The sequence below is a fragment of the Magnolia sinica genome, chromosome 8 (assembly GCF_029962835.1).
Source record: "Magnolia sinica isolate HGM2019 chromosome 8, MsV1, whole genome shotgun sequence".
Classification (NCBI taxonomy): domain Eukaryota; kingdom Viridiplantae; phylum Streptophyta; class Magnoliopsida; order Magnoliales; family Magnoliaceae; genus Magnolia; species Magnolia sinica.
The window spans coordinates 5,205,335-5,216,918 of record NC_080580.1 but is presented as its reverse complement, the minus strand read 5'-3'; positions in this window follow the sequence as shown (position 1 = coordinate 5,216,918).

The following is an 11,584-nucleotide window of genomic DNA, read 5'->3' as shown; positions in this document are numbered from 1 at the left end:
ACGCTTTTTCTTGGTGGATTACATAGTCATTTTGGGCAGGACTGCAACCGGTACATCAGTGTGACTTGAACCCTGGTCTTTGCCAGTCTGGGGTGTTCACTGCCGGCTCAATCAACATGTTAGGATCTACTCTTTAAGTGTTGTAGGGTGTGGATTTTCACTAATTGTATGATCCCTGTACAAGGATATGCACAATATGGGTTTTTGGTTTGTAATGGTGAACCCATTACCACAGTTTAGCCATCTAGGCTGTTGGGTTGTTGCGCATGCTCGTGTATGGACTATACCCCAAAATTTGCCTTGATGGAGCAATCCTACCCTTTGAATATGTTGACTAAGAATTAATTGTCAGTAAATGAAATACGTCAATGGTTTGCGTTCAACTAAAAAAAGGGATCAAGCTTGGCGACCTAGATATTCCAATTGATGCTTGCACAATTACCCATAGGCAAGATTGCGTGAGTAGCTTAGTAGATTGAAAGAAGCTGCACCAACCCAACAAGCTTCTTCTCTAATGACACCGCCAACTACCAAGCCACCAAGATTCCCCCTTGAACTTCCATATTCAATTTTCACAAGCCTAGGCACCAAAAGGTCAATCTTCTCCCAATGCTTGACATAATTAAAAATGCTGACCAAGTTCCAACCACCACCCCATATTGAGGCATTGGTGCCTTAAAAGCTTCAGTACCAGTCTTAACTTATGATGAAGTGTTCAATTCTTTCCTTCACTACAAATATCAATGACAAGATATTACAAGAAAGCTCACCTACTTTCTTCTTTCCATATTCCCCACATACAAGCTAAAGGGAGCAACCTCCATACAACTCACCGACTCAATTGGAAGGACCCTACAATCCACCATTTAAAAGATCCACAATCTACTTTGTAATGACCATGAACGTTGAGTAACTTAAAGAAGAAACCCCCAGACTTTCCTCACCATTTATAAGTCAAAGGCTTAAGAGAGGTCAGCTTTCTATAGTCAGAAGAAAGGTCTACTTACTTTTCTATAACCAGAAAAAAAGGTCTGGTTATAGAAAAGTAAAAATATCAATGCAAGAAGTTTTTAATGGTGAGATTTCAATCAACACTGTGTGACCAACTTGAGAATTTGATCTACCTCAGTTTTGGGTTCATAGTATAAAATTATCTGAAAAAATGTATGGAAAGCATGGATGGGACATATACTTCATGTTGGGGTCCACAGAGCACCAACCTCTAGCCATTCCTTAAAATAGAGGTTTTATATGAACCTTTAGCAGATGGTTAGTTGTCATGCAACCTATTCATAAGATCATACGGGCATGGGCAAAGGGGAAACATTAAAATAAGCTTGATCCAAAACTTCTATGGCCCTTAAGAAATTCTATATAGTAGATGTTCATGGGTGACATTGGTTCCATTTCTTTATAGGCCTGAGCATTTTATGAAGAAGTCAACATCTTTTAATATTCATATATTTCTTTTGTTAATGATTTAAATAATCCCTTCCCTTCTCTAATACAATATATATATATATATATATATATATATATATATATGGACACACACACCTGCACATGCACACAGACATATATGTTGAGGTGCATATGAAATAGACACACACAACATCCATGTTGTAATTACAATTATCTATAATGGCATTTATATTTCTAAGGTCGATTATAATCTTTATATGCCATTCTACCCATTCATAAGTGACTCCAACATCCATGTTGTAATTACGGATATCTATAATAATAATAATAATTTGTTCATTATAGTGCATAGACAATAGTTATCATTGTGGTTACAGTGATTCATTATGTGACAGGTTTTTAGGTGAGATGAACGAGTTTCAAAACAAAACCAGTCTGCGGTTTTGAGAAGCAATTCCCAAGATGTATGTGTGTTTCAATGGCCATCTGCACCTTGAAAGCATCCAATGGAAGGTAAAGAAAGCCTAAACTATTGGAGTGGCCTGGCCATTTGGACAGGCCGTGTTTATGTATTTGCTCAAAATTAATGGAGCAGACCCGGATGTGCGTCGGAGCTATCCGGATGAGCGGGGGTCCCTGGAAGGTGGGAACAATTGTTATGACCATGATGAAGCCGTCCATTTCCTATGGACAACATTGGAGGGGCCTGGCCATTTGGACAGATCGTGTTTATATCTATATTTGCAGGGAGTAGACCCGGATGTGCGTCGGAGCTATTCGGAAGAGCGGGTTCCCTGGAAAGAGGGAACCGCTATTATGATCATGATGAAGCTGTCCATTTTTTATGGACAACATTGGAAGGGGCCTGGCATTTACGTCGGATGGCCTTGTTTATATCTGTATTTGCTTTGCAGGGACCATACCCTTAACCTAAACCAAAACCTATGACCTAAAACCTTAACCTATAACCTAAACCTCAATCTTAACCTAAACCTAAACCTTAACTTAAAACCTAAAACCTAAACCTAAATCCAAAACCTAAATCTAAACCTTAACTTATTCTCAGTTCCCTAAACCTATATCTTATAACTTAAACCTAAACCTTAACCTATACCTATAACCTTAACCTAAACCAAAACCTATGACCCAAAACCTTAACCTATAACCTATAACCCAAACCTATTCTCAAATCCGATTTCCTAAACCTAAACCTTGACCTATTCTCAATTCCCTAAAGCTATAACCTATAACCTAACCTAAACCTATCCTCAAATCCCAAAACCTATAACTATAACCTAAACCTTAACCAAAAACCTATAACTTAACCTAGCCTAAACCAATAACCTTCACCTAAACCTAAACCTAAACATATAACCTAAAACTATTCTCAAATCCCTAAACTTAAACCTAAACTTATAACCCAAACCTATTCTCAAATCCCTAAACCTAAACCTAAACCTTAAAAGCTTCTCAAATGCCTAAACCTAAACCTATAACCTAAACCTATTCTCAAGTCCCTATCCCTAAACCTAAACCTATAACTTAAACCTATTATCAAATACCAAAACCTAAACCTTTTCCTTTAATGTATTCTCAAATGCCTAAACCTAAACCTACACCTAATCCTAATCTCAACTCCCTAGCCTAAACCTAAACCTAAACTTGAAAACCCAAACCTAAACCCGGTTCCGAACCCGAACCCAATTTCCTAAACCTAAACCTTGACCATTCCTCATTTCCCTAAAGCTGTAACCTATAACTTAACCTAAACCCATAACTATAACCCAAACCTATTCTCAAATCCCTAAACCTAAACCTAAACCTACACCTAATCCTAATATCAAGTCCCTAGCCTAAACTTAAACCTAAACTTGAAAACCCAAACCTAAACCCGGTCCCGAACCCGAACCCGATTTCCTAAATCTAAACCTTGACCTATTCTCAATTCCCTAAAGCTATAACCTATAACCTAACCTAAACCTATCCTCAAATCCCAAAACCTATAACTATAACCTAAACCTTAACCAAAAACCTATAACCTAACCTAACCTAAACCTATAACCTTCACCTAAACATAAACCTATAAGCTTAACCTAAACCTAAACCTATAACCTAAACCTATTCTCAAGTCCCTATCCCTAAACCTAAACCTATAACCTAAACCTATTATCAAATACCAAAACCTAAACCTTTTCCTTTAATGTATTCTCAAATGCCTAAACCTAAACCTACACGTAATCCTAATCACAACTCCCTATTCTAAACCTAAACCTAAACTTGAAAACCCAAACCTAAACCCGGTCCCGAACCGGAACCTGATTTCCTAAACCTAAACCTTGACCTATTCTCAATTCCTTAAAGCTATAACCTATAACCTAACCTAAACCTATACTTATAACCTAAACCTATCCTCAAATCCCAAAACCTATACCTATAACCTAAACCTTAACCAAAAACCTATAACCTAACCTAACCTAAACCTATAAACTTCACCTAAACCTAAACCTATAACCTTAACCTAAACCTAAACCTAAACCTATAACCTAAACCTATACCCAAATCCCTATCCCTAAACCTAAACCTATAACCTAAACCTATTCTCAAATCCCAAAACCTAAACCTAAACCTTAATGTATTCTCAAATACCTAAACCTAAACCTACACCTAATCCTAATCTCAACTCCCTAACCTAAACTTAAACCTAAACTTGAAAACCCAAACCTAAACCCGGTCCCGAACCCGAACCCAATTTCCTAAACCTAAACCTTGACATATTCTCAATTCCCTGAAGCTATAACCTATAACCTAACCTAAACCTATTCTCAAATCCCATAACCTATAACTATAACCTAAACCTTAACCAAAAACCTATAACCTAACCTAACCTAAACCTATAAACTTCACCTAAACCTATACCTATAACCTTAACCTAAACCTAAACCCATTCTCAAGTCCCTATCCCTAAACCTAAACCTAAACCTATTCTCAAATCCGAAAACCTAAACCTAAACATTAATGTATTCTCAAATGCCTAAACCTAAACCTACACCTAATCCTAATCTCAACTCCCTAGCCTAAACCCGAACCCGAACCCGATTTTCTAAACCTAAACCTTGACCTATTCTCAATTCCCCAAAGCTATAACCTATAAGCTAACCTAAACCTATCCTCAAATCCTAAAACCTATAACTATAACCTAAACCTTAACCAAAACCTCTCACCTAACCTAACCTAAACCTATAACCTTCACCTAAACATAAACGTATAAGCTTAACCTAAACCTAAACCTATAACCTAAACCTATTCTCAAGTCCCTATCCCTAAACCTAAACCTATAACCTGAACCTATTATCAAATACCAAAACCTAAACCTTTTCCTTTAATGTATTCTCAAATGCCTAAACCTAAACCTACACCTAATCCTAATCACAACTCCCTATCCTAAACCTAAACCTAAACTTGAAAACCCAAACCTAAACCCGATCCCGAACCCGAAACCGATTTCCTAAACCTAAACCTTGACCTATTCTCAATTCCTTAAAGCTATAACCTATAACCTAACCTAAACCTAGACTTATAACCTAAACCTATCCTCAAATCCCAAAACCTATACCTATAACCTAACCTAACCTAAACCTATAACCTAACCTAGCCTAAACCAATAACCTTCACCTAAACCTAAACCTATAACCTAAAACTATTCTCAAATCCCTAAACTTAAACCTAAACTTATAACCCAAACCTATTCTCAAATCCCTAAACCTAAACCTAAACCTTAAAAGCTTCTCAAATGCCTAAACCTAAACCTACACCTAATCATAATCTCAACTCCCTAGCCTAAACCTAAACCTAAACTTGAAAACCCAAACCTAAACCCGGTCCCGAACCCGAACCCAATTTCCTAAACCTAAACCTTGACATATTCTCAATTCCCTAAAGCTATAACCTATAACCTAACCTAAACCTATTCTCAAATCCCAAAACCTATAACTATAACCTAAACCTTCCCCAACAACCTATAACCTAACCTAACCTAAACCTATAAACTTCACCTAAACCTATACCTATAACCTTAACCTAAACCTAAACTTATTCTCAAGTCCCTATCCCTAAACCTAAACTTATAACCTAAACCTATTCTCAAATCCCAAAACCTAAACCTAAACCTTAATGTATTCTCAAATGCCTAAACCTAAACCTACACCTAATCATAATCTCAACTCCCTAGCCTAAACCCGAACCCGAACCCGATTTCCTAAACCTAAACCTTGACCTATTCTCAATTCCCCAAAGCTATAACCTATAAGCTAACCTAAACTTATCCTCAAATCCCAAAACCTATAACTATAACCTAAACCTTAACCAAAAACCTATAACCTGACCTAACCTAAACCTATAAACTTCACCTAAACCTAAACCTATAACCTTAACCTAAACCTAAACCTATAACCTAAACCTATTCTCAAGTCCCTATCCCTAAACCTAAACCTATAACCTAAACCTATTCTCAAATCCCAAAACCTAAACCTAAACCTTAATGTTTTCTCAAATGCCTAAACCTAAACTTGAAAACCCAAACCTAAACCCGGTCCTGAACCCGAACCCGATTTCCTAAACCAAAACCTTGACCTATTCTCAATTCCCTAAAGCTATAACCTATAACCTAACCTAAACCTAAACTTATAACCTTAACCTTAACATATAACCTTAACCTAAACTTAAACCTATAACTATAACCCAAACCTATTCTCCAATCCCTAAACCTAAACCTAAACCTAAACCTATAACCTAAACCTATTCTCAAATCCCAAAACCTATAACCTAAACCTTAATGTATTCTCAAATGCCTAAACCTAAACCTACACCTAATCCTAATCTCAACTCCCTAGCCTAAACCTAAACCTAAACTTGAAAACCCAAACCTAAACCCGGTCCCGAACCCGAACCCAATTTCCTAAACCTAAACCTTGACCTATTCTCAATTCCCTAAAGCTATAACCTATAACCTAACCTAAACCTATTCTCAAATCCCAAAACCTATAACTATAACCTAAACCTAAACCTATAACCTATAACCTAACCTAAACCTAAACCTATAAACTTAACCTAAACCTAAACCTAAACCTATAACCTTAACCTTAACATATAACCTTAACCTAAACCTATAACTATAACCTAAACCTAAACCTTAACCTGTAACTTAAACCTAGACTTATAACCTTAACCTAAACCTATTCTCAAATCCTAAAACCTATACTTATAGCCGAAACCTAAACCTAAACCTTAACCTTAACCTATAACCTATGCTTACAGCCTTAACCTAAACCTATTCTCAAATCCCAAAACATATACCTATAACCCAAACCTAAACCCAATCTCAAACCCGAACCCGATTTCCTAAACCATTCCCTAAACCTATACCTATAACCTAAACCTAAAACATAACCTTAACTAAACCTATTCTCATAATCTATAACCTATACTTATAACCCAAACCTAAACCCGATTCCAAACCCGAACCCGATTTCCTAAAACTAAACCTTAACCTATAACCGAAACTTATACCTATAGCCTAAACCTAAACCTAAACCATAAACTATAACCTAAACCTAGACTCATAACCTTAACCTAAACCTATTCTCAAATCCCAATACCTATACCTATAACCCAAACCTAAACCCAGTCCCGAACCCGAACCCGATTTTCTAAACCTAAACCTTAATGTATAACCTAAACTTATACCTATAACCTAAACCTAAACCTTAACCTATAACCTAAACCTATACCTATAACCTAAACCTAAACCTTAACCTATAACCTAAACTTAGACTTATAACCTTAACCTAAACCTATTCTCAAATCCCAAAACCTATACTTATACCAAACCTAAACCTTAACCTTAACTTATAACCTATATTTTCAACCTTAACCTAAACCTATTCTCAAATCCCAAAACCTATGCCTATAACCCAAACCTAAACGTGATCCCGAACCCGATTTCCTAAACCTAAACCTTAACGTATAACCTAAACCTATACCTATAACCTAAACCTATACCTTAACTTATAACCTAAACCTAGACTTATAACCTTAATCTAAACCTATTCTCAAATCCCAAAACCAATACTTATAGCCGAAACCTAATCCTTAAGCTTAACCTATAACCTATACTTACAACCTTAACCTAAACCTATTCTCAAGTTCCAAAACCTATGCCTATAACCCAAACCTAAACTCGATCCCGAACCCAAACCCGATTTCCTAAACCTTAACCTTAACCTATAACCTATACCTATACCTATACTTATAGCCTAAACCTAAACCTTAACCTATAACTTAAACTTAGACTCGTAACCTTAACCTAAACTTATTCTCAAATCCCAAAACCTATACCTATAACCCAAACCTAAACCCGATCCCGATCCCGAACCCGAACCCGATTTCCTAAACCTAAACTTTAACTTATAACCTATAACCTAAACCTAGACTTATAACCTTAACTTAAACCTATTCTCAAATCCCAAAACTTATACTTATAGCCGAAACCTAAACCTTAACCTTAACCTATAACTTATACTTACAACCTTAACCTAAACCTATTCTCAAATCCCAAAACCTAAACTTAAAACCTAAATGTATTCTCAAATCTTTAAACCTAAACCTACACCTAATCCTAATCTCAACTCCCTAACCTAAACATAAACCTAAACTTGAAAACCCAAACCTAAACCCAATCCCGAACCCGATTTCCCAAAACTAAACCTAAACCTTAACCTATTCTCAATTCCCTAAAGCTATAACCTATAACCTATAACCTAAACCTAACCTAAACCTATAACCTTAACCTAAACTTAAAACCTAAAACCTAAACCTAAACCTAAAACCTAAATGTATTCTTAAATCCCCAAACCTAAACCTATACCTAATCCTAATCTCAACTCCCTAACCTAAACCTAAACCTAAACTTGAAAACCCAAACCTAAACCCGATCCTGAACCCGAACCCGATTTCCTAAACCTAGACCTTAACCTATTCTCAAATCCCTAAAGGTATAACCTATAACCGACACTTATAACCTAAACCTATAACTGACACTTATAACCTAAACCTATAACCTAAATGTATTCTCAAATTCCTAAACCTACACCTACACCTAATCCTAATCTCAACTCCTTAACCTAAACCTAAACTTGAAACCCCAAACCTAAACCCGAACCCGATTTTCCTAAACCTAAACCTTAACCTATTCTCAATTCCGTAAACTTTAACCTATAACCTAATTTAAACCTAAACCTTAACCTATTCTCAATTCCCTAAACCTTAACCTATAACGTAACTTAAACTTAAACCTATAACCTATACTTATAACCTAAACCTAAACATATAACCTAAACCTAAAACCTAAATGTAATCTCAAATCCTTAAACCTAAACCTACACTTAATCATAATCTCAACTCTTTAACTTAAACCTAAACTTGAAAACCCAAACCTAAACCCGATACCGAACCTGAACCAGAACCTGATTTCTTAAACCTAAACCTTAACCTATTCTCAATTCCCTAAAGCTATAACCTATAACCTATAACCTAAACCTGATTTCTTTTCATTTGTCTGGATCACCTTTTATATGTTCTTTCTCTTTTCATTTGTTTTTTTTCGATAAGATTGTTTGTGTTTGGATGGATGCAGTTTATGTTTGGATGAATGTAGTTTATGTTTGGATGAATTTACATAGTTTGGGTTTAGATGGATGTAAATGTGAATATGATGAAATATATTATATAACACCTGTTATATAATATTTCGTAGGTAAAAGTATTTAGCGACGAATATTTTCCTCGCTAAACGTTTTATCCATGTTTTTAAAATTGTTGCGGCCTTTAGCAACGAAACATTTCGTCGATCAAAGTAACATCCAGGTTTTTTAGCTACGAAATGGTTCGTAGCTAAAAGTAATTTTTTAAAAAATTGTTTGTAGCCTTTGGCAACGAAAGTTTTCGTCGCTAAAATCCTCATCTACGATATTTAGCTACGAAATTTTTGGTAGCTAAAAGTAAATCGTTTGCACCCGCGAAACTTTTTGTCGCCAGAAGTCTCATCCACGATTTGTAGCTACGACAAGTTTCGTAGCTAAAAGTAATCCATTCCATTGTTAGAAGTAAAACGTTTGCACCGTTTAGCGGCGAAACATTTCGTCGCTAAACGTGTCACCCACATTTTTTAGCTACGAAAATCTTCGTAGCTAAAAGTAATCCACTCGTTTTTTGGTTGCGGCCTTTAGCGACGAAAAGTTTCGGTGCTAAAAGTCTCACCGATGATTTTTAGCTACGAAAGTTTTCGTAGCTAAAAGTAATTTAATTCGTTTTAGTGGAGCAGCCTTTAGCGACGAAACTTTTCGCCGCTAAAAGTCTCATCCAGAATTTTTAGCTACGAAAATTTTCGTAGCTAAAAGTAATCCATTCCATAGCTATATGCATCGTTTATCGGCGAAAAATTTCGTCGCTAAACGTCTCATCCACATTTTTTAGCTACGAAAATCTTCGTAGCTAAAAGTAATCCACTCGTTTTTAGGTTGCGGCCTTTAGCGACAAAAATTTTCGCCGCTAAAAGTCTCAACGATGATTTTTAGGTACGAAAATTTTCATAGCTAAAAGTAATCTAATTCGTTTTGGTGGAAAAGGTGGATGCGGCCTTTAGCAACGAAAATTTTCACCGCTAAAAGTCTCATCCATGATTTTTAGCTGCGAAAATTTTTGTCGCTAAAAATTTCGTCGCTAAAAGTACACTTTTAGCGACGAAATAGTATCGTCGCTAAAAGTACACTTTTGGCGACGAAAATGTGTTTCGTCGCTAAAAATTTCGTCGCTAAAAACCCTCTTTCTTGTAGTGTACATTGTCATTCTATATTAAATACATGTATATGATGAGGATTGGCATGCTTGAACTGCATCTCACATCATATGGTCTTGACATGGCCGATAGCATTCATATCTTGCACCGCATAGCCTTGGTACAGCTGATTGCATTCATGTACTTATCAACATGATTCCGCATTTCTCTGGCCTTGTATTCTGAGTACGCTTATATTGCGCACACACTTACACCACCCTCTAAGCTTTCTATAAGCTTATGCATGATTGATGCGTGCAGGTGACGCCAGGATACAGCTGTAGCCTTCTCGCAGTTGGAGTGTGCAGCCAAGCTTTTAGAGTTTCTGTTATTATCATTATCTTATATTTCCCTTCATATGTAATATATTCAAAGTTTTTTATCATAGTGAATTTTGTGATGGTGTTCTTGTGATTATTGTTCGTGGGTTATGCTTATGGTTATGCTCATTACGAATCAAATCATGATTAGAAATCCTCCTTGTAGCATTCCAGGATCGGAACCTGGTGTATGGGTGTCAGGAGCCAAGAATGGGGTACTACGGAGGTTGTCAACGCCGGATTTGGCGATTGTGAATTTTGTGTGCCCGGTTTTCGAGTTCGGGAGCATGACATGGAATATATGAGCGCACGAGAGCCTTATATCGTTAAGCCACGACTCCCACTGTCGTGTAGTCGGTTGGATAGGAGTGTGGCCTTACTCGCCCGATGTAAGAGGGCATTGTTAGGCTAAGTTTGACCAGCTCGTGAATGGGTCCGCTATCATCAGGATTTGTTGGTGATTGGCTGTCCACAGGCGGGTAGTGAGGTCTCTTACGCTCGTTTGACTGTGCGGGGTCTGTAGAGTGGTAGTCATCCAACAGTGTAATGGACCTCGGTGATTTTCTTATGATTGGAAATATATTTGATATGTGGATTGGATACGAGCACTGACATTACTTTGCATCGTATTGGCATCAGCTGCATAAGCCCTTCATGCACTGCCTTGGTATGGCACCCAGTACTCATTACATCGTATTCATGATAAGCCTTGGTAAGGCTAACGACATTGTCATTGAGCATATTTCTCTTCCTGTACCTCCTTCTATTCTTCTGTGCACCATTGTCACACACTTATACTACCCTCTAAGATTTTATAAGCTTATACACGATTAATGCGTGCAGGAGTCCTAGGTAGGCCTCGTAGTCACTGAGCTTGAGGACCCCAGTGTTGCAGACTTTTCTCTCCTTCTTTTATTATTTTATGTATGTCCTTTTGGACCTTATGAAAGCC